The sequence below is a fragment of the Danio rerio genome, chromosome 4, assembly GCF_052040795.2.
Source record: "Danio rerio strain M-AB ecotype USA chromosome 4, GRCz13ab, whole genome shotgun sequence".
Lineage (NCBI taxonomy): Eukaryota > Metazoa > Chordata > Actinopteri > Cypriniformes > Danionidae > Danio > Danio rerio.
This window is the reverse complement of record NC_141024.2, coordinates 43,283,437-43,307,445: the sequence shown is the minus strand read 5'-3', so window position 1 is coordinate 43,307,445 and position 24,009 is coordinate 43,283,437. Positions and strand designations below refer to the sequence as shown.

General features: G+C 39.7%; 1 protein-coding gene, 1 long non-coding RNA gene and 21 other non-coding genes across 23 annotated transcripts in view; 5 read left to right on the top strand and 18 right to left on the bottom strand.

The window, feature by feature from the left end:
* Nucleotides 1-24,009, top strand: part of LOC101886199 (uncharacterized) — an 883,799-nt gene that overhangs the window by 188,032 nt on the left and 671,758 nt on the right. The window lies entirely within an intron of this gene.
* The window catches only part of LOC148680967 (uncharacterized), a 663,035-nt gene that overhangs the window by 238,385 nt on the left and 400,641 nt on the right, over nucleotides 1-24,009 (top strand). The window lies entirely within an intron of this gene.
* Nucleotides 698-786, bottom strand: trnar-ucu (transfer RNA arginine (anticodon UCU)). The gene is given in 2 exon segments: nucleotides 698-733; nucleotides 750-786. It is a non-coding gene; the product is annotated as a tRNA-Arg (tRNA).
* Nucleotides 1,218-1,291, bottom strand: trnat-agu (transfer RNA threonine (anticodon AGU)). Its single transcript has one exon. It is a non-coding gene; the product is annotated as a tRNA-Thr (tRNA).
* Nucleotides 2,297-2,385, bottom strand: trnar-ucu (transfer RNA arginine (anticodon UCU)). Its single transcript is given in 2 exon segments — nucleotides 2,297-2,332; nucleotides 2,349-2,385. It is a non-coding gene; the product is annotated as a tRNA-Arg (tRNA).
* Nucleotides 2,819-2,892, bottom strand: trnat-agu (transfer RNA threonine (anticodon AGU)). Its single transcript has one exon. It is a non-coding gene; the product is annotated as a tRNA-Thr (tRNA).
* Nucleotides 3,079-3,152, bottom strand: trnat-ugu (transfer RNA threonine (anticodon UGU)). The gene has a single exon. It is a non-coding gene; the product is annotated as a tRNA-Thr (tRNA).
* trnar-ucu (transfer RNA arginine (anticodon UCU)) lies at nucleotides 3,898-3,986 on the bottom strand. Its single transcript is given in 2 exon segments — nucleotides 3,898-3,933; nucleotides 3,950-3,986. It is a non-coding gene; the product is annotated as a tRNA-Arg (tRNA).
* On the bottom strand, nucleotides 5,499-5,587 carry trnar-ucu (transfer RNA arginine (anticodon UCU)). The gene is given in 2 exon segments: nucleotides 5,499-5,534; nucleotides 5,551-5,587. It is a non-coding gene; the product is annotated as a tRNA-Arg (tRNA).
* Nucleotides 7,620-7,693, bottom strand: trnat-agu (transfer RNA threonine (anticodon AGU)). The gene has a single exon. It is a non-coding gene; the product is annotated as a tRNA-Thr (tRNA).
* Nucleotides 8,699-8,787, bottom strand: trnar-ucu (transfer RNA arginine (anticodon UCU)). The gene is given in 2 exon segments: nucleotides 8,699-8,734; nucleotides 8,751-8,787. It is a non-coding gene; the product is annotated as a tRNA-Arg (tRNA).
* On the bottom strand, nucleotides 9,221-9,294 carry trnat-agu (transfer RNA threonine (anticodon AGU)). Its single transcript has one exon. It is a non-coding gene; the product is annotated as a tRNA-Thr (tRNA).
* trnat-ugu (transfer RNA threonine (anticodon UGU)) lies at nucleotides 9,481-9,554 on the bottom strand. Its single transcript has one exon. It is a non-coding gene; the product is annotated as a tRNA-Thr (tRNA).
* trnar-ucu (transfer RNA arginine (anticodon UCU)) lies at nucleotides 10,301-10,389 on the bottom strand. Its single transcript is given in 2 exon segments — nucleotides 10,301-10,336; nucleotides 10,353-10,389. It is a non-coding gene; the product is annotated as a tRNA-Arg (tRNA).
* trnat-agu (transfer RNA threonine (anticodon AGU)) lies at nucleotides 10,823-10,896 on the bottom strand. Its single transcript has one exon. It is a non-coding gene; the product is annotated as a tRNA-Thr (tRNA).
* Nucleotides 11,083-11,156, bottom strand: trnat-ugu (transfer RNA threonine (anticodon UGU)). Its single transcript has one exon. It is a non-coding gene; the product is annotated as a tRNA-Thr (tRNA).
* Nucleotides 11,902-11,990, bottom strand: trnar-ucu (transfer RNA arginine (anticodon UCU)). The gene is given in 2 exon segments: nucleotides 11,902-11,937; nucleotides 11,954-11,990. It is a non-coding gene; the product is annotated as a tRNA-Arg (tRNA).
* trnat-agu (transfer RNA threonine (anticodon AGU)) lies at nucleotides 12,424-12,497 on the bottom strand. Its single transcript has one exon. It is a non-coding gene; the product is annotated as a tRNA-Thr (tRNA).
* Nucleotides 12,684-12,757, bottom strand: trnat-ugu (transfer RNA threonine (anticodon UGU)). The gene has a single exon. It is a non-coding gene; the product is annotated as a tRNA-Thr (tRNA).
* Nucleotides 13,504-13,592, bottom strand: trnar-ucu (transfer RNA arginine (anticodon UCU)). The gene is given in 2 exon segments: nucleotides 13,504-13,539; nucleotides 13,556-13,592. It is a non-coding gene; the product is annotated as a tRNA-Arg (tRNA).
* On the top strand, nucleotides 23,023-23,104 carry trnas-uga (transfer RNA serine (anticodon UGA)). The gene has a single exon. It is a non-coding gene; the product is annotated as a tRNA-Ser (tRNA).
* trnah-gug (transfer RNA histidin (anticodon GUG)) lies at nucleotides 23,282-23,353 on the top strand. Its single transcript has one exon. It is a non-coding gene; the product is annotated as a tRNA-His (tRNA).
* trnak-uuu (transfer RNA lysine (anticodon UUU)) lies at nucleotides 23,863-23,935 on the top strand. The gene has a single exon. It is a non-coding gene; the product is annotated as a tRNA-Lys (tRNA).

Sequence of the window (24,009 nt, the reverse complement as noted above, 5' to 3'; positions counted from 1 at the left end):
AGAAAAAATAATACACAACAAAAACCAGCATGTCAGGATGCAGCAAATGCTGACAAGCCGGACGCGGTCTTTTAGAGTCTGGATGATCATGTCTCAAGCCTGACCATGTCATCCAAACCCAGAGTCAGCTCGGAAAATGGAAATCAGGACAAACATATGCTATCGGCCATTGAAAGAGTTTCAGATCAGAAAGCCACTCTCCCGTAATCTGAGGGAAAGGTGCAGTTTGGATTTGAACCTAGCACCTGCTGTTCCCAAGACAGGTGCTCTGGCCAACTTAGTCTTAACACTAAAAGAAAAAACCTCTGGATACGATACTTCCAAACGCAGTTTCATCTAAGACAGTGGGGGGGAAGCAAAATTTACTGTGCTTTCTACTCAGTTACTTTGCACATGCATAAAGAGGCTCTTGTACGACAAATCCAAAAGGCGTGATCTCAACAATAGGTGGCAGTTACTTTTCCCCAAAACCACAGGTTGCCGACGAGTCATTCCTCAAGCCCACTAGGCCCTACACCATTTCTAATCTCCCTTATTTAAAACAGCTCAATTAAGTCATCGGCTTTATTGTAGAGTACCCCTAGTATCTGAGCCTGCACTGCGCAATGAAAGAAAGAAGCAAAACGGGATGGACAGATGCCTAAAATGTTAGAAACGCACCACACCTTAAGTCAGTGAAGAAAAAGAGCAAAGCTTGCGACTCTGGTGGGACTCGAACCCACAACCTTTGAATGGCTCAGCTCACAGCCTAGAAGTCCAATGCGCTATCCATTGCGCCACAGAGCCTAAGTGCTCTGCTTCCTCTAGAACTGTCGGACAGAAAGCACTTTTTAGTACTCTCTGGCCCATGAAAGAACAGCCAACTGCGGACAAGGCACTGCTGGAATTCAAAGCCAGGATCTCCTGTTTACTAGACAGGCACTTTGACCAACTAAGCCACAGCGGCAAACGACCTTGACACAGGTTAAATGTTTAATTCCAAAAAAAAAAAAAAACTAACAACGGCAGCGCTGCATGTGGGAATGTCTGGACTTGAAATATTAAAGTCCAATTGGTTAGGCATTACCACACTATGCTATATAAAGGCATCGTCCAAAGCCTTCTTGAACGAGCAGCGTTCTTAAGGATTTGAGTGTTGTTAAGAAACCGACTGCTAAACATCCCGCTGCGTAAGCACTCGTTACTCTTAACAAAAGCAAACACAAAACCTGTACATTAGGCACTGCTGGGATTTGAACCCAGGATCTCCTGTTTACTAGACAGGCGCTTTGACCAACTAAGCCACAGCGCCAACACTGAATAGGAGGCAAGACGTTTTTCCACACAGAGACCAAAAAAAGACAGCAAGTCTTAAAATGGCAAGCAAAGAGGTTGTTTAACTCTATTTGTCGCACTATTCATTACGCCTCAAAGCTATACAATTTTATAATTCATTCCGGTGAGCTCTATAAAACAAGCACACGCACCACCTGGACTAAGGCGCTGCTGGGATTTGAGCCCAGGATCTCGTGTTTACAAGACAGGCGTTTTGACCAGCTAAGCCACAGCGCCACAGAAATTCGCGGTAAGAGACATTTGCCCGATAACAAAAATCAAGAAGAAAAAATAATACACAACAAAAACCAGCATGTCAGGATGCAGAAAATGCTGACAAGCCGGACGCGGTCTTTTAGAGTCTGGATGATCATGTCTCAAGCCTGACCATGTCATCCAAACCCAGAGTCAGCTCGGAAAATGGAAATCAGGACAAACATATGCTATCGGCCATTGAAAGAGTTTCAGATCAGAAAGCCACTCTCCCATAATCTGAGGGAAAGGTGCAGTTTGGATTTGAACCTAGCACCTGCTGTTCCCAAGACAGGTGCTCTGGCCAACTTAGTCTTAACACTAAAAGAAAAAACCTCTGGATACGATACTTCCAAACGCAGTTTCATCTAAGACAGTGGGGGGGAAGCAAAATTTACTGTGCTTTCTACTCAGTTACTTTGCACATGCATAAAGAGGCTCTTGTACGACAAATCCAAAAGGCGTGATCTCAACAATAGGTGGCAGTTACTTTTCCCCAAAACCACAGGTTGCCGACGAGTCATTCCTCAAGCCCACTAGGCCCTACACTGTTTTCTAATCTCCCTTATTTAAAACAGCTCAATTAAGTCATCGGCTTTATTGTAGAGTACCCCTAGTATCTGAGCCTGCACTGCGCAATGAAAGAAAGAAGCAAAACGGGATGGACAGATGCCTAAAATGTTAGAAACGCACCACACCTTAAGTCAGTGAAGAAAAAGAGCAAAGCTTGCGACTCTGGTGGGACTCTAACCCACAACCTTTGAATAGCTCAGCTCACAGCCTAGAAGTCCAATGCGCTATCCATTGCGCCACAGAGCCTAAGTGCTCTGTTTCCTCTAGAACTGTTGGACAGAAAGCACTTTTTAGTACTCTCTGGCCCATGAAAGAACAGCCAACTGCGGACAAGGCACTGCTGGAATTCAAAGCCAGGATCTCCTGTTTACTAGACAGGCACTTTGACCAACTAAGCCTAAGCGCCAAACGACCTTGACACAGGCTAAATGTTTAATTCCAAAAAATAAAAAAAAAACTAACAACGGTAGCGCTGCATGTGGGAATGTCTGGACTTGAAATATTAAAGTCCAATTGGTTAGGCATTACCACACTATGCTATATAAAGGCATCGTCCAAAGCCTTCTTGAACGAGCAGCGTTCTTAAGGATTTGAGTGTTGTTAAGAAACCGACTGCTAAACATCCCGCTGCGTAAGCACTCGTTACTCTTAACAAAAGCAAACACAAAACCTGTACATTAGGCACTGCTGGGATTTGAACCCAGGATCTCCTGTTTACTAGACAGGCACTTTGACCAACTAAGCCACAGCGCCAACGCTGTTTAGGAGGCAAGACGTTTTTGCACACAGAGACCAAAAAAAGACAGCAAGTCTTAAAATGGCAAGCAAAGAGGTTGTTTAACTCTATTTGTCGCACTATTCATTACGCCTCAAAGCTATACAATTTTATAATTCATTCCGGTGAGCTCTATAAAACAAGCACACGCACCACCTGGACTAAGGCGCTGCTGGGATTTGAGCCCAGGATCTCCTGTTTACAAGACAGGCGCTTTGACCAGCTAAGCCACAGCGCCACAGAAGTTCGCAGTAAGAGACATTTGCCCGATAACAAAAATCAAGAAGAAAAAATAATACACAACAAAAACCAGCATGTCAGGATGCAGAAAATGCTGACAAGCCGGACGCGGTCTTTTAGAGTCTGGATGATCATGTCTCAAGCCTGACCATGTCATCCAAACCCAGAGTCAGCTCGGAAAATGGAAATCAGGACAAACATATGCTATCGGCCATTGAAAGAGTTTCAGATCAGAAGGCCACTCTCCCATAATCTGAGGGAAAGGTGCAGTTTGGATTTGAACCTAGCACCTGCTGTTCCCAAGACAGGTGCTCTGGCCAACTTAGTCTTTACACTAAAAGAAAAAACCTCTGGATACGATACTTCCAAACGCAGTTTCATCTAAGACAGTGGGGGGGAAGCAAAATTTACTGTGCTTTCTACTCAGTTACTTTGCACATGCATAAAGAGGCTCTTGTACGACAAATCCAAAAGGCGTGATCTCAACAATAGGTGGCAGTTACTTTTCCCCAAAACCACAGGTTGCCGACGAGTCATTCCTCAAGCCCACTAGGCCCTACACCGTTTTCTAATCTCCCTTATTTAAAACAGCTCAATTAAGTCATCGGCTTTATTGTAGAGTACCCCTAGTATCTGAGCCTGCACTGCGCAATGAAAGAAAGAAGCAAAACGGGATGGACAGATGCCTAAAATGTTAGAAACGCACCACACCTTAAGTCAGTGAAGAAGAAGAGCAAAGCTTGCGACTCTGGTGGGACTCGAACCCACAACCTTTGAATGGCTCAGCTCACAGCCTAGAAGTCCAATGCGCTATCCATTGCGCCACAGAGCCTAAGTGCTCTGCTTCCTCTAGAACTGTCGGACAGAAAGCACTTTTTAGTACTCTCTGGCCCATGAAAGAACAGCCAACTGCGGACAAGGCACTGCTGGAATTCAAAGCCAGGATCTCCTGTTTACTAGACAGGCACTTTGACCAACTAAGCCACAGCGGCAAACGACCTTGACACAGGTTAAATGTTTAATTCCAAAAAAAAAAAAAAAACTAACAACGGCAGCGCTGCATGTGGGAATGTCTGGACTTGAAATATTAAAGTCCAATTGGTTAGGCATTACCACACTATGCTATATAAAGGCATCGTCCAAAGCCTTCTTGAACGAGCAGCGTTCTTAAGGATTTGAGTGTTGTTAAGAAACCGACTGCTAAACATCCCGCTGCGTAAACACTCGTTACTCTTAACAAAAGCAAACACAAAACCTGTACATTAGGCACTGCTGGGATTTGAATCCAGGATCTCCTGTTTACTAGACAGGCGCTTTGACCAACTAAGCCACAGCGCCAACGCTGTTTAGGAGGCAAGACGTTTTTGCACACAGAGACCAAAAAAAGACAGCAAGTCTTAAAATGGCAAGCAAAGAGGTTGTTTAACTCTATTTGTCGCACTATTCATTACGCCTCAAAGCTATACAATTTTATAATTCATTCCGGTGAGCTCTATAAAACAAGCACACGCACCACCTGGACTAAGGTGCTGCTGGGATTTGAGCCCAGGATCTCGTGTTTACAAGACAGGCGTTTTGACCAGCTAAGCCACAGCGCCACAGATATTCGCAGTAAGAGACATTTGCCCGATAACAAAAATCAAAGAAGAAAAAATAATACACAACAAAAACCAGCATGTCAGGATGCAGAAAATGCTGACAAGCCGGACGCGGTCTTTTAGAGTCTGGATGATCATGTCTCAAGCCTGACCATGTCATCCAAACCCAGAGTCAGCTCGGAAAATGGAAATCAGGACAAACATATGCTATCGGCCATTGAAAGAGTTTCAGATCAGAAAGCCACTCTCCCATAATCTGAGGGAAAGGTGCAGTTTGGATTTGAACCTAGCACCTGCTGTTCCCAAGACAGGTGCTCTGGCCAACTTAGTCTTAACACTAAAAGAAAAAACCTCTGGATACGATACTTCCAAACGCAGTTTCATCTAAGACAGTGGGGGGGAAGCAAAATTTACTGTGCTTTCTACTCAGTTACTTTGCACATGCATAAAGAGGCTCTTGTACGACAAATCCAAAAGGCGTGATCTCAACAATAGGTGGCAGTTACTTTTCCCCAAAACCACAGGTTGCCGACGAGTCATTCCTCAAGCCCACTAGGCCCTACACCGTTTTCTAATCTCCCTTATTTAAAACAGCTCAATTAAGTCATCGGCTTTATTGTAGAGTACCCCTAGTATCTGAGCCTGCACTGCGCAATGAAAGAAAGAAGCAAAACGGGATGGACAGATGCCTAAAATGTTAGAAACGCACCACACCTTAAGTCAGTGAAGAAGAAGAGCAAAGCTTGCGACTCTGGTGGGACTCGAACCCACAACCTTTGAATGGCTCAGCTCACAGCCTAGAAGTCCAATGCGCTATCCATTGCGCCACAGAGCCTAAGTGCTCTGCTTCCTCTAGAACTGTCGGACAGAAAGCACTTTTTAGTACTCTCTGGCCCATGAAAGAACAGCCAACTGCGGACAAGGCACTGCTGGAATTCAAAGCCAGGATCTCCTGTTTACTAGACAGGCACTTTGACCAACTAAGCCACAGCGGCAAACGACCTTGACACAGGTTAAATGTTTAATTCCAAAAAAAAAAAAAAACTAACAACGGCAGCGCTGCATGTGGGAATGTCTGGACTTGAAATATTAAAGTCCAATTGGTTAGGCATTACCACACTATGCTATATAAAGGCATCGTCCAAAGCCTTCTTGAACGAGCAGCGTTCTTAAGGATTTGAGTGTTGTTAAGAAACCGACTGCTAAACATCCCGCTGCGTAAACACTCGTTACTCTTAACAAAAGCAAACACAAAACCTGTACATTAGGCACTGCTGGGATTTGAATCCAGGATCTCCTGTTTACTAGACAGGCGCTTTGACCAACTAAGCCACAGCGCCAACGCTGTTTAGGAGGCAAGACGTTTTTGCACACAGAGACCAAAAAAAGACAGCAAGTCTTAAAATGGCAAGCAAAGAGGTTGTTTAACTCTATTTGTCGCACTATTCATTACGCCTCAAAGCTATACAATTTTATAATTCATTCCGGTGAGCTCTATAAAACAAGCACACGCACCACCTGGACTAAGGTGCTGCTGGGATTTGAGCCCAGGATCTCGTGTTTACAAGACAGGCGTTTTGACCAGCTAAGCCACAGCGCCACAGATATTCGCAGTAAGAGACATTTGCCCGATAACAAAAATCAAAGAAGAAAAAATAATACACAACAAAAACCAGCATGTCAGGATGCAGAAAATGCTGACAAGCCGGACGCGGTCTTTTAGAGTCTGGATGATCATGTCTCAAGCCTGACCATGTCATCCAAACCCAGAGTCAGCTCGGAAAATGGAAATCAGGACAAACATATGCTATCGGCCATTGAAAGAGTTTCAGATCAGAAAGCCACTCTCCCATAATCTGAGGGAAAGGTGCAGTTTGGATTTGAACCTAGCACCTGCTGTTCCCAAGACAGGTGCTCTGGCCAACTTAGTCTTAACACTAAAAGAAAAAACCTCTGGATACGATACTTCCAAACGCAGTTTCATCTAAGACAGTGGGGGGGAAGCAAAATTTACTGTGCTTTCTACTCAGTTACTTTGCACATGCATAAAGAGGCTCTTGTACGACAAATCCAAAAGGCGTGATCTCAACAATAGGTGGCAGTTACTTTTCCCCAAAACCACTGGTTGCCGACGAGTCATTCCTCAAGCCCACTAGGCCCTACACCGTTTTCTAATCTCCCTTATTTAAAACAGCTCAATTAAGTCATCGGCTTTATTGTAGAGTACCCCTAGTATCTGAGCCTGCACTGCGCAATGAAAGAAAGAAGCAAAACGGGATGGACAGATGCCTAAAATGTTAGAAACGCACCACACCTTAAGTCAGTGAAGAAAAAGAGCAAAGCTTGCAACTCTGGTGGGACTCGAACCCACAACCTTTGAATGGCTCAGCTCACAGCCTAGAAGTCCAATGCGCTATCCATTGCGCCGCAGAGCCTAAGTGCTCTAATTCCTCTAGAACTGTCACACAGAAAGCACTTTTTAGTACTCTCTGGCCCATGAAAGAACAGCCAACTGCGGACAAGGCACTGCTGGAATTCAAAGCCAGGATCTCCTGTTTACTAGACAGGCACTTTGACCAACTAAGCCACAGCGCCAAACGACCTTGACACAAGCTAAATGTTTAATTCCAAAAAAAAAAAAAAAACTAACAACGGTAGAGCTGCATGTGGGAATGTCTGGACTTGAAATATTAAAGTCCAATTGGTTAGGCATTACCACACTATGCTATATAAAGGCATCGTCCAAAGCCCTCTTGAACGAGCAGCGTTCTTAAGGATTTGAGTGTTGTTAAGAAACCGACTGCTAAACATCCCGCTGCGTAAGCACTCGTTACTCTTAACAAAAGCAAACACAAAACCTGTACATTAGGCACTGCTGGGATTTGAACCCAGGATCTCCTGTTTACTAGACAGGCGCTTTGACCAACTAAGCCACAGCGCCAACACTGAATAGGAGGCAAGACGTTTTTCCACACAGAGACCAAAAAAAGACAGCAAGTCTTAAAATGGCAAGCAAAGAGGTTGTTTAACTCTATTTGTCGCACTATTCATTACGCCTCAAAGCTATACAATTTTATAATTCATTCCGGTGAGCTCTATAAAACAAGCACACGCACCACCTGGACTAAGGCGCTGCTGGGATTTGAGCCCAGGATCTCCTGTTTACAAGACAGACGTTTTGACCAGCTAAGCTACAGCGCCACAGAAATTCGCAGTAAGAGACATTTGTCAGATAACAAAAATCAAGAAGAAAAAATAATACACAACAAAAACCAGCATGTCAGGATGCAGAAAATGCTGACAAGCCGGACGCGGTCTTTTAGAGTCTGGATGATCATGTCTCAAGCCTGACCATGTCATCCAAACCCAGAGTCAGCTCGGAAAATGGAAATCAGGACAAACATATGCTATCGGCCATTGAAAGAGTTTCAGATCAGAAAGCCACTCTCCCATAATCTGAGGGAAAGGTGCAGTTTGGATTTGAACCTAGCACCTGCTGTTCCCAAGACAGGTGCTCTGGCCAACTTAGTCTTAACACTAAAAGAAAAAACCTCTGGATACGATACTTCCAAACGCAGTTTCATCTAAGACAGTGGGGGGGAAGCAAAATTTACTGTGCTTTCTACTCAGTTACTTTGCACATGCATAAAGAGGCTCTTGTACGACAAATCCAAAAGGCGTGATCTCAACAATAGGTGGCAGTTACTTTTCCCCAAAACCACAGGTTGCCGACGAGTCATTCCTCAAGCCCACTAGGCCCTACACCGTTTTCTAATCTCCCTTATTTAAAACAGCTCAATTAAGTCATCGGCTTTATTGTAGAGTACCCCTAGTATCTGAGCCTGCACTGCGCAATGAAAGAAAGAAGCAAAACGGGATGGACAGATGCCTAAAATGTTAGAAACGCACCACACCTTAAGTCAGTGAAGAAAAAGAGCAAAGCTTGCGACTCTGGTGGGACTCTAACCCACAACCTTTGAATAGCTCAGCTCACAGCCTAGAAGTCCAATGCGCTATCCATTGCGCCACAGAGCCTAAGTGCTCTGTTTCCTCTAGAACTGTCGGACAGAAAGCACTTTTTAGTACTCTCTGGCCCATGAAAGAACAGCCAACTGCGGACAAGGCACTGCTGGAATTCAAAGCCAGGATCTCCTGTTTACTAGAGAGGCACTTTGACCAACTAAGCCACAGCGCCAAACGACCTTGACACAGGCTAAATGTTTAATTCCAAAAAAGAAAAAAAAAACTAACAACGGTAGCGCTGCATGTGGGAATGTCTGGACTTGAAATATTAAAGTCCAATTGGTTAGGCATTACCACACTATGCTATATAAAGGCATCGTCCAAAGCCTTCTTGAACGAGCAGCGTTCTTAAGGATTTGAGTGTTGTTAAGAAACCGACTGCTAAACATCCCGCTGCGTAAACACTCGTTACTCTTAACAAAAGCAAACACAAAACCTGTACATTAGGCACTGCTGGGATTTGAACCCAGGATCTCCTGTTTACTAGACAGGCGCTTTGACCAACTAAGCCACAGCGCCACCGCTGTTTAGGAGGCAAGACGTTTTTGCACACAGAGACCAAAAAAAGACAGCAAGTCTTAAAATGGCAAGCAAAGAGGTTGTTTAACTCTATTTGTCGCACTATTCATTACGCCTCAAAGCTATACAATTTTATAATTCATTCCGGTGAGCTCTATAAAACAAGCACACGCACCACCTGGACTAAGGCGCTGCTGGGATTTGAGCCCAGGATCTCCTGTTTACAAGACAGGCGCTTTCACCAGCTAAGCCACAGCGCCACAGAGTTTCGCAGTAAGAGACATTTGCCCGATAACAAAAATCGAAGAAGAGAAAATAATACACAACAAAAACCAGCATGTCAGGATGCAGCAAATGCTGACAAGCCGGACGCGGTCTTTTAGAGTCTGGATGATCATGTCTCAAGCCTGACTATGTCATCCAAACCCAGAGTCAGCTCGGAAAATGGAAATCAGGACAAACATATGCTATCGGCCATTGAAAGAGTTTCAGATCAGAAAGCCACTCTCCCATAATCTGAGGGAAAGGTGCAGTTTGGATTTGAACCTAGCACCTGCTGTTCCCAAGACAGGTGCTCTGGCCAACTTAGTCTTAACACTAAAAGAAAAAACCTCTGGATACGATACTTCCAAACGCAGTTTCATCTAAGACAGTGGGGGGGAAGCAAAATTTACTGTGCTTTCTACTCAGTTACTTTGCACATGCATAAAGAGGCTCTTGTACGACAAATCCAAAAGGCGTGATCTCAACAATAGGTGGCAGTTACTTTTCCCCAAAACCACAGGTTGCCGACGAGTCATTCCTCAAGCCCACTAGGCCCTACACCGTTTTCTAATCTCCCTTATTTAAAACAGCTCAATTAAGTCATCGGCTTTATTGTAGAGTACCCCTAGTATCTGAGCCTGCACTGCGCAATGAAAGAAAGAAGCAAAACGGGATGGACAGATGCCTAAAATGTTAGAAACGCACCACACCTTAAGTCAGTGAAGAAAAAGAGCAAAGCTTGCGACTCTGGTGGGACTCGAACCCACAACCTTTGAATGGCTCAGCTCACAGCCTAGAAGTCCAATGCGCTATCCATTGCGCCACAGAGCCTAAGTGCTCTGTTTCCTCTAGAACTGTCGGACAGAAAGCACTTTTTAGTACTCTCTGGCCCATGAAAGAACAGCCAACTGCGGACAAGGCACTGCTGGAATTCAAAGCCAGGATCTCCTGTTTATTAGACAGGCACTTTGACCAACTAAGCCACAGCGCCAAACGACCTTGACACAGGCTAAATGTTTAATTCCAAAAAATAAAAAAAAAACTAACAACGGTAGCGCTGCATGTGGGAATGTCTGGACTTGAAATATTAAAGTCCAATTGGTTAGGCATTACCACACTATGCTATATAAAGGCATCGTCCAAAGCCTTCTTGAACGAGCAGCGTTCTTAAGGATTTGAGTGTTGTTAAGAAACCGACTGCTAAACATCCCGCTGCGTAAGCACTCGTTACTCTTAACAAAAGCAAACACAAAACCTGTACATTAGGCACTGCTGGGATTTGAACCCAGGATCTCCTGTTTACTAGACAGGCACTTTGACCAACTAAGCCACAGCGCCAACGCTGTTTAGGAGGCAAGACGTTTTTGCACACAGAGACCAAAAAAAGACAGCAAGTCTTAAAATGGCAAGCAAAGAGGTTGTTTAACTCTATTTGTCGCACTATTCATTACGCCTCAAAGCTATACAATTTTATAATTCATTCCGGTGAGCTCTATAAAACAAGCACACGCACCACCTGGACTAAGGCGCTGCTGGGATTTGAGCCCAGGATCTCCTGTTTACAAGACAGGCGCTTTGACCAGCTAAGCCACAGCGCCACAGAAGTTCGCAGTAAGAGACATTTGCCCGATAACAAAAATCAAGAAGAAAAAATAATACACAACAAAAACCAGCATGTCAGGATGCAGAAAATGCTGACAAGCCGGACGCGGTCTTTTAGAGTCTGGATGATCATGTCTCAAGCCTGACCATGTCATCCAAACCCAGAGTCAGCTCGGAAAATGGAAATCAGGACAAACATATGCTATCGGCCATTGAAAGAGTTTCAGATCAGAAGGCCACTCTCCCATAATCTGAGGGAAAGGTGCAGTTTGGATTTGAACCTAGCACCTGCTGTTCCCAAGACAGGTGCTCTGGCCAACTTAGTCTTTACACTAAAAGAAAAAACCTCTGGATACGATACTTCCAAACGCAGTTTCATCTAAGACAGTGGGGGGGAAGCAAAATTTACTGTGCTTTCTACTCAGTTACTTTGCACATGCATAAAGAGGCTCTTGTACGACAAATCCAAAAGGCGTGATCTCAACAATAGGTGGCAGTTACTTTTCCCCAAAACCACAGGTTGCCGACGAGTCATTCCTCAAGCCCACTAGGCCCTACACCGTTTTCTAATCTCCCTTATTTAAAACAGCTCAATTAAGTCATCGGCTTTATTGTAGAGTACCCCTAGTATCTGAGCCTGCACTGCGCAATGAAAGAAAGAAGCAAAACGGGATGGACAGATGCCTAAAATGTTAGAAACGCACCACACCTTAAGTCAGTGAAGAAAAAGAGCAAAGCTTGCGACTCTGGTGGGACTCGAACCCACAACCTTTGAATGGCTCAGCTCACAGCCTAGAAGTCCAATGCGCTATCCATTGCACCACAGAGCCTAAGTGCTCTGTTTCCTCTAGAACTGTCGGACAGAAAGCACTTTTTAGTACTCTCTGGCCCATGAAAGAACAGCCAACTGCGGACAAGGCACTGCTGGAATTCAAAGCCAGGAACTCCTGTTTATTAGACAGGCACTTTGACCAACTAAGCCACAGCGCCAAACGACCTTGACACAGGCTAAATGTTTAATTCCAAAAAATAAAAAAAAAACTAACAACGGTAGCGCTGCATGTGGGAATGTCTGGACTTGAAATATTAAAGTCCAATTGGTTAGGCATTACCACACTATGCTATATAAAGGCATCGTCCAAAGCCTTCTTGAACGAGCAGCGTTCTTAAGGATTTGAGTGTTGTTAAGAAACCGACTGCTAAACATCCCGCTGCGTAAACACTCGTTACTCTTAACAAAAGCAAACACAAAACCTGTACATTAGGCACTGCTGGGATTTGAACCCAGGATCTCCTGTTTACTAGACAGACGCTTTGACCAACTAAGCCACAGCGCCAACGCTGTTTAGGAGGCAAGACGTTTTTGCACACAGAGACCAAAAAAAGACAGCAAGTCTTAAAATGGCAAGCAAAGAGGTTGTTTAACTCTATTTGTCGCACTATTCATTACGCCTCAAAGCTATACAATTTTATAATTCATTCCGGTGAGCTCTATAAAACAAGCACACGCACCACCTGGACTAAGGCGCTGCTGGGATTTGAGCCCAGGATCTCCTGTTTACAAGACAGGCGCTTTCACCAGCTAAGCCACAGCGCCACAGAATTTCGCAGTAAGAGACATTTGCCCGATAACAAAAATCGAAGAAGAAAAAATAATACACAACAAAAACCAGCATGTCAGGATGCAGCAAATGCTGACAAGCCGGACGCGGTCTTTTAGAGTCTGGATGATCATGTCTCAAGCCTGACTATGTCATCCAAACCCAGAGTCAGCTCGGAAAATGGAAATCAGGACAAACATATGCTATCGGCCATTGAAAGAGTTTCAGATCAGAAAGCCACTCTCCCATAATCTGAGGGAAAGGTGCAGTTTGGATTTGAACCTAGCACCTGCTGTTCCCAAGACAGGTGCTCTGGCCAACTTAGTCTTAACACTAAAAGAAAAAACCTCTGGATACGATACTTCCAAACGCAGTTTCATCTAAGACAGTGGGGGGGAAGCAAAATTTACTGTGCTTTCTACTCAGTTACTTTGCACATGCATAAAGAGGCTCTTGTACGACAAATCCAAAAGGCGTGATCTCAACAATAGGTGGCAGTTACTTTTCCCCAAAACCACAGGTTGCCGACGAGTCATTCCTCAAGCCCACTAGGCCCTACACCGTTTTCTAATCTCCCTTATTTAAAACAGCTCAATTAAGTCATCGGCTTTATTGTAGAGTACCCCTAGTATCTGAGCCTGCACTGCGCAATGAAAGAAAGAAGCAAAACGGGATGGACAGATGCCTAAAATGTTAGAAACGCACCACACCTTAAGTCAGTGAAGAAAAAGAGCAAAGCTTGCGACTCTGGTGGGACTCGAACCCACAACCTTTGAATGGCTCAGCTCACAGCCTAGAAGTCCAATGCGCTATCCATTGCGCCACAGAGCCTTTGAGTCATTCCTGAAGCCCTCTAGGCCCTACACCGTTTTCTAATCTCTCTTATTTAAAACAGCTCAATTTAGTCATCGGCTTTATTGTAGAGTACCCCTAGTATCTGAAAACTCTTTAAATGCCTTCTCTAACATGTACTTGCTACGTGGGATGGTTGAGGCATGTGTCTTGCGTCTGTTGTCAAACCACGTGGCTCTGTGTTTACATTGTGAAGAAAAAATAATACTCAACAAAAAGCAGCATGTCAGGATGCAGCAAATGCTGACAAGCCGGACGCGGTCTTTTAGAGTCTGGATTATCATGTCTCAAGCCTGACCATGTCATCCAAACTGTTGGAATATCTATCTCTATTCCATGCCTGTTCAAGAGAAAAGGTCAGGAGAGGTTTTTTTTCAATGACAAAAATATTAGTAATTTATTAGATACAAATGAATAGTTCGATGACAGAGCTCTGGGTTACGTTACCCCAATGCAATACAAGAATTACATTCAAGAGGTTCGCAACTGACTTACATTTCCTGACTCCAGTATATATATACACAACTGATCTTAACAGGTGGAGTTTTGGTTTAACGTCACTTATCAGTCATTCAGCAGTCCTTTGGCTCTTTGCAACCCCTGGACATTACTTCCTCTTTCTGCAACCTTTCTCTGTATACCAGAACTGAACAATTACGTGCATCTTTAATATATTTCACAACTTCTACAAGCATCAGGACAACTTGTGACATGTCTACACTGTTAAAAATTGTCCCGTTAAAAAACAGTAAAATACTGGCAGCTGCAGTTGCCAGCAATGTACTGTTATTTTACAGTATGTTGCTGTAAAAATACATGGACTACATTGATTTACACAATACTCAAGTGAACTCATTTTGCTCACTGAAAGCAACTGCCTCAACTTGGTCAACTGCTGAATGAGTTTATGAAGTAATGTGCTATATATGCTTAGAAGCATACTTATAATGATAACTTATTTTAGTTAATTAGAAAAGTTCGGTTTAACTCTAATGTCTTATTTTTCACAACAGCACACATACATGTAAATCTGGAATCACCAGAGAGATTCTGACTGCATCAGCAACTAAACAGCCGCTATCTTTAAATAGAGAAACATGCAGAATAACATCAGCAGTTCATTGTTCATCTTTAACTCATACACTGGCTCTACTCTCCTCCACAACGGTGACAGACAGAAGAAATTAGCTTCAGGTTTTACAGTAAAATACTGTTTTTTCCTTGATTTAACAGTAATCTACTGGCAGCTGTGGTTGCCAGCAATCTACTGTTTTTTTACAGTCGATTTCCGTAGTTTAAATTAACAGTATATTACTGTTAAAATACATTTTACACTGTGTTTTTACCTCTCACACCTTTAACCCTTTAAACCCCAGAGCATATACTTCAGTTTTAATTGAAGTTTCCACACTACTGAGTGTTCAAGAAACATGGAGCAAAGCTGAAGTGAATTAATTAATTAACTTACTAATTAAATGATAATTGAGGATTAACAATGAATAAATGAAGAAATACTGAAGGAAAAAAACAAGAACAGAACATACAAAACTTTAGTCACAGCTTTATAATGAAATAACCTGAAGAACAACAAATGATTAAATCATTGAAATGATCAGCGGATGATTAAACAACTCTACAAACATCATCACCAGCTACACTTATTACTTAATACATGTATTTTTGTATAACATCTACTAAAGTTCTTCTTGAGAAAAAGTGAAAGTTTTACGTCACCATCATGGAGAACAGAGTTTACTTTAGTTGGGCTCTTAGCCCTGTCATTTTTAACATTTACATATCTTGGCTGCTGCAATTTTTAAAAACTTTGTTTAAAAAGCTCCTTTGTTGTGGCAAGCCAGCCAAAAACCTAAATTAGATCTGGTGATGTTCATGTTGCTATTAAATGGCAGAGTCTGTTCTCATTTAGTATAATGAAATTTACTGCTCCTATTCAATGTTAAATCTATAGCTTACATTATATGTCTATATATGGCAATGATTTCTGGAAGTTTTTAAGAATATCTTGGACAATAACACTGCTCTATGGTGTAAATCGCACTCAAACAGACATCAATAATCAGCATATGAACCTCAATAATGGTGACAACTAACAAAATTAACAGTTTAACTCACAAACAGGCAACTGAAAGTCTAAACATAAACAACAGCAGAATCAAACACAAATAAAGAAAACCGTTAGACCATTATACAACATTTATTTATACCGCAATGCATGCTGGGATATTTGTACAGTGCCACTCCCAGCATGCACTGCAGCATGAAACATTTGAGATGTTACCATTGTTGAGATACAAGGTCAGATTCATGAGGTCTGAGTGTGCAGTTGTTATAACTGAACTGTTTTTGTATGTTATTTCTTAACTGTTAAGTAATTACAGAGGTATCTTTTCTGTTTCCACTTCTCATTAATTAAATTAATACCTGCAGCTAAGCATAAAATTTATTGCATGAGGCCCTTCTTCCAGATTTATACCAAAACATTTATTAGAACTAATTTCAGACAAATAGATTTCTCTATTTATTGACTTCCCAACTTTATTGCTATAGTACAAACGTTTTGTAAACTCTGTATTACAGCAGTTTAAAAGTCTTCTTAAATGAGTACAAGGGTGAAGAGCCCAACTAAATCAGCCCCTCACTCCATTACGGTGACACAAAAAACACCTTAATTTCTGTTGGATCTCAATGAGAATAGTATGGAAGTTAAATCAGTCAGTAATAAGTGTGTGTCTGCTGTTGTTTGTGGAGTTGTTTAATGATCCTCTGCTGAGACTGAAGCTGTTTTATTTTATTTGATTTTATTTAATGTTGTAACTCAAGTCACTGTTTGTGTTTCTTGTTTCTTTTCTTCAGTAATTGTAATTATTAACAGCAGGTGTTCATCAGTGTCTGAATTCACTCATTAGTGTTCATTAAAACTGTCAGGTGAACTATATTAGTTAACTAGTGTATGAAATAGTGAACAAGGGCACAAAGCGTGATTTCAAACACAGACTTCAAAACATCGAATCTGAACTCTGTTAGCTCACAGTTTTCTGCAGTTGGTTACTTTCTCGAAAACAAAAATGTTACCCAGAAAGCACTGTTTTTAACAGAATATTACTGTTTTAGTGAAAAAACATTATTTTACTGTAGAATCTGACCGTTTTTTAACAGCAATTTTTTACAGTGTAGACTATACACTGTTAAAAATTGTCCCGTTAAAAAACAGTAAAATACTGGCAGCTGCAGTTGCCAGCAATGTACTGTTATTTTACAGTATGTTGCTGTAAAAATACATGAACTACATTGATTTACACAATACTCAAGTGAACTCATTTTGCTCACTGAAAGCAACTGCCTCAACTTGGTCAACTGCTGAATGAGTTTATGAAGTAATGTGCTATATATGCTTAGAAGCATACTTATAATGATAACCTATTTTAGTTAATTAGAAAAGTTCGGTTTAACTCTAATGTCTTATTTTTCACAACAGCACACATACATGTAAATCTGGAATCACTAGAGAGATTCTGACTGCATCAGCAACTAAACAGCCGCTATCTTTAAATAGAGAAACATGCAGAATAACATCAGCAGCTCATTGTTCATCTTTAACTCATACACTGGCTCTACTCTCCTCCACAACGGTGACATACAGAAGAAATTAGCTTCAGGTTTTACAGTAAAATACTGTTTTTTCCTTGATTTAACAGTAATCTACTGGCAGCTGTGGTTGCCAGCAATCTACTGTTTTTTTACAGTCTATTTCCGTAGTGTAAATTAACAGTATATTACTGTTAAATTACATTTTTACACTGTGTTTTTACCTCTCACACCTTTAACCCTTTAAACCCCAGAGCATATACTTCAGTTTTTATTGAAGTGTCCACACTACTGAGTGTTCAAGAAACATGGAGCAAAGCTGAAGTAAATTCATTAATTAACTGACTAATTAAATGATAATTGAGGATTAACAATGAACAAATGAAGAAATACTGAAGGGAAAAAACAAGAACAGAACATACAAAACTTTAGTCACAGCTTTATAATGAAATAACCTGAAGAACAACAAATGATTAAATCATTTAAATGATCAGCGGATGATTAAACAACTCTACAAACATCATCACCAGCTACACTTATTACTTAATACATGTATTTTTGTATAACATCTACTAAAGTTCTTCTTGAGAAAAAGTTAAAGTTTTACGTCACCATCATGGAGAACAGAGTTTGCTTTAGTTGGGCTCTTAGCCCTGTCATATTTAACATTTATATATCTTGGCTGCTGCAATTGTTAAGAACTTTGTTTGAAAAGCTCCTTTGTTATGGCAAGCCAGCCAAAAACCTAAATAAGATCTGGTGATGTTCATGTTGCTATTAATGGCAGAGTCTGTTCTCATTTAGTATAATAAAATTTACTGCTCCTATTCAATGTTAAATCTATTGTTTTACATTATATGTCTATATATGGCAATGATTACTGGAAGTTTTTAAGAATATCTTGGACAACAACACTGCTCTATGGTGTAAATTGCACTCAAAGAGACATCAATAATCAGCATATGAACCTCAATAATGGTGACAACAAATTTAACAAAATTAACAGTTTAACTCACAAACAGGCAACTGAAAGTCTAAACATAAACAACAGCAGAATCAAACACAAATAAAGAAAACTGTTAGACCATTATACAACATTTATTTATACCGCAATGCATGATGGGATATTTGTATTGTGCCACTCCCAGCATGCATTGCAGCATGAAACATTTGAGATGTTACCATTGTTGAGATACAAGGTCAGATTCATAAGGTCTGAGTGTGTATTTGTCATAATTGAACTGTTTTTGTATGTTTTTTCTTAACTGTTAAGTAATTACAGAGGTATCTTTTTTGTTTCCACTTCCCAATTATTAAATTAATACCTGCAACTAAGCATAAAATCTATTGAATGTGGCCCTTCTTCCAGATTTATACCAAAACATTTATCAGAACTAATTTCAGACAAAAAGATTTCTCTATTTATTGACTTCCTTACTTTATTGCTATAGTACAAACGTTTTGTAAACTGTATTACAGCAGTTGGAAAGTCTTCTTAAATGAGTTCAAGGGTGAAGAGCCCAACTAAATCAGCCCCTCACTCCATTACGGTGACACAAAAAACACCTTAATTTCTGTTGGATCTCAATGAGAATTGTATGGCAGTCAAATCAGTCAGTAATAAGTGTGTCTGCTGTTGTTTGTGGAGTTGTTTAATGATCCTCTGCTGAGACTGAAGCTGTTTTATTTTATTTGAGTTTATTTAATGTTGTAACTCAAGTCACTGTTTGTGTTTCTTGTTTATTTTCTTCAGTAATTGTAATTATTAACAGCAGGTGTTCATCAGTGTCTGAATTCACTCATTAGTGTTCATTAAAACTGTCAGGTGAACTATATTAGTTAACTAGTGTATGAAATAGTGAACAAGGACACAAAGCGTGATTTCAAACACAGACTTCAAAACATCCAATCTGAACTCTGTTAGCTCACAGTTTTCTGCAGTTGGTTACTTTCTCGAAAACAAAAATGTTACCCAGAAAGCACTGTTTTAACAGAAAATTACTGTTTTAGTGAAAAAACATTATTTTACTGTAGAATCTGACCGTTTTTTTAACAGCAATTTTTTACAGTGTAGTTCTGGAACAAAGGCCCCCACCCTCAATTTATTCTTATTCTGCTTTTCCACTTGTCAGCAGTTCTTCTAAAAAGTATGCAGCACAGTAAAAAAGAGGAAGTTTGTCTGGTCAAGACATTTTATAATACAAAAGAGAAAGATTGATTAATCTGTTTTTAGTCTAAACATTTTTCTAATAAAAAATAATAAAAAGAATAAAAATAAAAATAAATTCCTTTTCTCCAACAATTCCCCTTTTCTGCTCCTCTCTGGAGCAGACAAAAACAAAATCAGATAATCAAATCCCCACAAAAATGTCCAATTGTCATTACTGCAGGCCTTTGCCTAAATCCCTGTTTTACCTCTTATTCAAAACAATCTTTAACATCCTAGTGCTTCTTCATTATGTTAAATTATGCCCAAAAACCCTTTTAACTCAATTTCTTTAACTTTTCTGGATTCAGTTTATAATTTTCACACTCTTGGTTCTCCTCTTCGGTGGTGCAGTCTCTTCCCTCTTGAAGTCACTCCGATATCTTCTTTTGCTAAGGATTATACTTACTATACTTGCTATACTCTTATTAACTTCCAATTATCCCATAATAAAAATGTTCCATTTTTATACACTTTATCAATAAAGGTAATTAATTTTTTCTTCTTCTTCTTCCCCACCAAAATTAAAATAAGAATGAGAATAATAAAAATGTAAATAAAATTTAAAAACTCAAACATTTAAAAAATAAAATCTGATCAAAAGGAAATGCACTCCCATTGAAAATCCCACAGTATGAATAAAATCTAAGATCAACACTTGTGAAAAATTGATTGGAATTAGAAATTCAAAATTCTAACAACATAATTCAAATCAGCAATTCACTAATACAAATTATAATCCCCCTGCTTAGTTCAGACTGAATTTCAACATTTTTAAGTCATTATTGAACCAAAATTACAATTGAGATTTAGGATGAAAAATCAACAGCTTCAAAGTAGGATTAAACTTACCAATTATTAAAATGAAAAGTTCAGAACTAAATCATAACAAGGTTATTAAACTAACAACTCAGACTTGTCACCAAATTTTAAAACCAAAATTGAAACATATTTAAACTAGAGATTTTTTCTCTCAATGTCTTAAAATAGGAAAATCAATAACACAACAATGTGATTAAAATAAAATAAAAATCTTATGAATCTCTGCAAACAAAAGGTTCAAAAACAACAATGGCTTAAAATAAAAATCTTAAATGTCTTCAAATTAAAGATTTAAAAACAACAATGGCTCAAACTAAAATAATCTTTAAAAATGTGTTCAAATAAAAGAATTTTAAAATCGTCTTCAAATAAAAGAATCTTAAACTCATAAGAATGTGTTTAAAATAAAATAATCTTAAAAATGTCTTAAAATAAAAGATTCAAAAAGCATCTTAAAATACAAGATTTTTGCATTGAAAAAGAAAAATATAAAAGCATTGAATGTCTTAAAATAAAAGATTATGAAAAAACATACAAATGTCTTAAAATAATAGAACATTAGAAAGGTATTAAAATAAAAGATAAAAAGCATAAAAAATTCTTAAAATAAAGTATAATAAAAAAAACATTAAGAATGTCTTCCCATAAAAGATAAAAAAATTATATGTCTAAAATAAAAGAATAAAAATAATTCAAAAAATTCCAAAAAACTAACGTGTGTAAAATAAAATAATTTTAAAATGTAATTGTGTTTCATTTTATTTTTTTTCAATTTTCTCCAATCTAATTGGTCCAATTCATTCATTCATTCATTCATTCATTTTCTTTAAGGCTTAGTTCCTTTATTAATCTGGGGTCACCACAGTCAGTAAAATGAACCGCCAACTTATCCAACATATGTTTTACACAGCGAATGCCCTTCCAGCTGCAACCCATCTCCGGGAAACGTCCATACACACTTAATCACACACTTTCTGTCAGATTGTCATATGCTAGTAAATCAGTCTTATTTTCTCTTTCTATTCTAGAATTTAACATGGTTTTTGGTTCCCTTTTTTGTGTTGGCCTGTATCTAATTGGCCTCATGCATTGGTGGTGCAGCGTGTTCAGCTCCTACACCAATACATGCTTACACACTCCAATTAGATATCAGATATCCCCTTTTTGTGTTTTATCCCCCTTTCGGCCTGGGCCTAGCTCCAGGCCGTTTTTACACCCCTATGTTAACTTTCAAGTTACTCCGGCCAGCCTCACACCTTCAGCAACCTGTTTAGAAAAGTCTGAAGTAAAGTTGTTAATTTGTCAAATTCTAATCTCTACATAAGTAATCCACTGCACGTCCAAGCTGCACCAGGTCCCCAAAACTGCAGTCCTGTAAACAATGCAAAAGTCATTAATTCCATTGTTTTTTTCCATAACAAACTAATACCCCTCAACATGATTTTTATCCAATTCAGTTTGGTCTGTGCACAGAATTTTGCCAATTGTGTTTAAATTTGTATCAATTTTTTCTACCTTTCCCTGTAATTATTAGTCTTACACCATCCCTAAATTCATGCTTCCGGCCCATTACTTGCTGCAATTTAAAATATTCATTATTTCAATGTTTATCATTATCCAATCTAATTCTTACTCAACATCTATTTGTTTCTAAATCTTAGTCTTTCATTAAACACTTCATTACTGTCTGACTGTCCTCTTTGCTTGCTGGCCACTCCTCTAGCCATTCACTATAGCTGTCAATCATGACTAGCAGATATATTTTTATTCACCTGTTCTCCCTTATCTAGATAATCAATTATAACCTCACCCTCATTCTTCTCTTGCAGTTTCTGATATCTCTAAATATAATTAAAGTCTATAATTCATATTAGTCTTATTACCATGTGTTATACATTCACCAGTTTACAGTTATTTGAAATGGCTTATTTATTTAGTGATCTGACTTTTCCTAATATTGAGGCATGTCATCTAATCACCTATAATTTTTACTTCCTTTAAATCTATTTCCATGGAAATGTCATAACACCTATTTCATTTTAATCAATTAGGTGTCTATTCTTTTTCTGAGAGTAAAATTTCATCAACATGCTTAATCATCACCACTCTCTCTGATAATTCAAAAATCAATCACTTTACATTTTTTATCAGTATGACCATATTTCTGCATACACTATTAACCTCAGCTTTAAAATCTATTCTCCTTAATTGCTTCTAAATCATAAATTAAACACAATCTTCCTTTGTTTGTTGCTTTCTTGTAAAATTGTATTAAAATTAAATTAGTCACATCTATGTTTGTAACTCAGATAAAATTTAGCTTAAATAAAATTTCTAAAACAGATTCCCTATGACCTTGTCTAGGTGTTTCTATTAATTGCTCAACGACAAACTACCTCTTCACTACGCTGGCTAATTTTATAATCCTCCATTTAAGTATTTCACTAATAATCAATCAGTTTTTGAATTTGACACTAATTTTGATAATTCGTTTTCTCAACTATTTATTACTTAGTTTCTTCTAATCATTTTTATGATTTTCTTTTGGCTACTAATCTACATCATTTCGGTTCAACTAGTTGCCCATACAATCTTGATATACTTTTATAAGCTAACTAAAAATCACTACATTTTCTCATCCGTTTCTTTCAGCTGTATTTTGACTTCATCATTAAACTTCTTCACATGGTTACATGTGAAAGAAAATCTGTTTTCTTACATGTTACTATGCAATATGTGTACTAGGCATAAAGAAATGGCAGTACAGGCAGTCTTGTAGTCGTGGCCGAGGGGTTAAGGCGATGGACTTGAAATCCATTGGGGTCTCCCCGCGCAGGTTCGAATCCTGCCGACTACGTCCTCCCCCTATTTAAAATTGCAGCAGTCGTCAATTGTTTGCATTTCCATTGTTTCTCGGGAAAAGCGTTGTGCTGGTAGGAGGAGAAAAACAACAGAGTGTTCTCACTGAAGAGGAAGGGGCTTATCACAGGGAGGAACATACCACACATGGATCGCAACGGCTGTTTCATAGCTCGCCGTGATCGTATAGTGGTCAGTACTCTGCGTTGTGGCCGCAGCAACCCCGGTTCGAATCCGGGTCACGGCAGGATTTTCAAGGTGACATTGGTGTCACACTGTGTGTTGCCATCTGTTATCTCCAGCCTTCTTTTAGTGCAGGCTGTGCTAATGGCACGTCCTGAATGTTTACGTTTCCTAAAGTGTGGAAGACTAGGGATATGATATAAGAGAAATAGGATCTTTGATGCCAGCATGCTGTGTAGATAAGTACTGATCAAGTCACGCTTCTAAGGCATGGAAGGAATCTTTTCAATTGTTGAGTGTCCATTCATTGCCACAACAGCAGAAAGACATTCTGCAGTTATCATTGATCTATTTAATGTCACCTACATGACATGAAGTCCAAACTATTGTGTTGTACTGATGTCTACACCTACAAAAACCATAAACCCAACCTCAAAGTAACCTGTCGTGTTTTAGCAACCTCCACACCAACCATAAGCTTAAAACCCCATCTCACGGTAAACTTTAGTGTACTGTAAAGGTCTGCGCCGACCACAACCCAAACCTTGCCTACTTGTAAATTGCTGTTGTGGAGCCCGGATAGCTCAGTCGGTAGAGCATCAGACTTTTAATCTGAGGGTCCAGGGTTTAAGTCCCTGTTCGGGCGTGTGACGCTCATTTTGTGGAGCCACAGCTTTTGCCGTTGAGCTATCGCTTGATTAAAGTTTCATCTGGATGCAC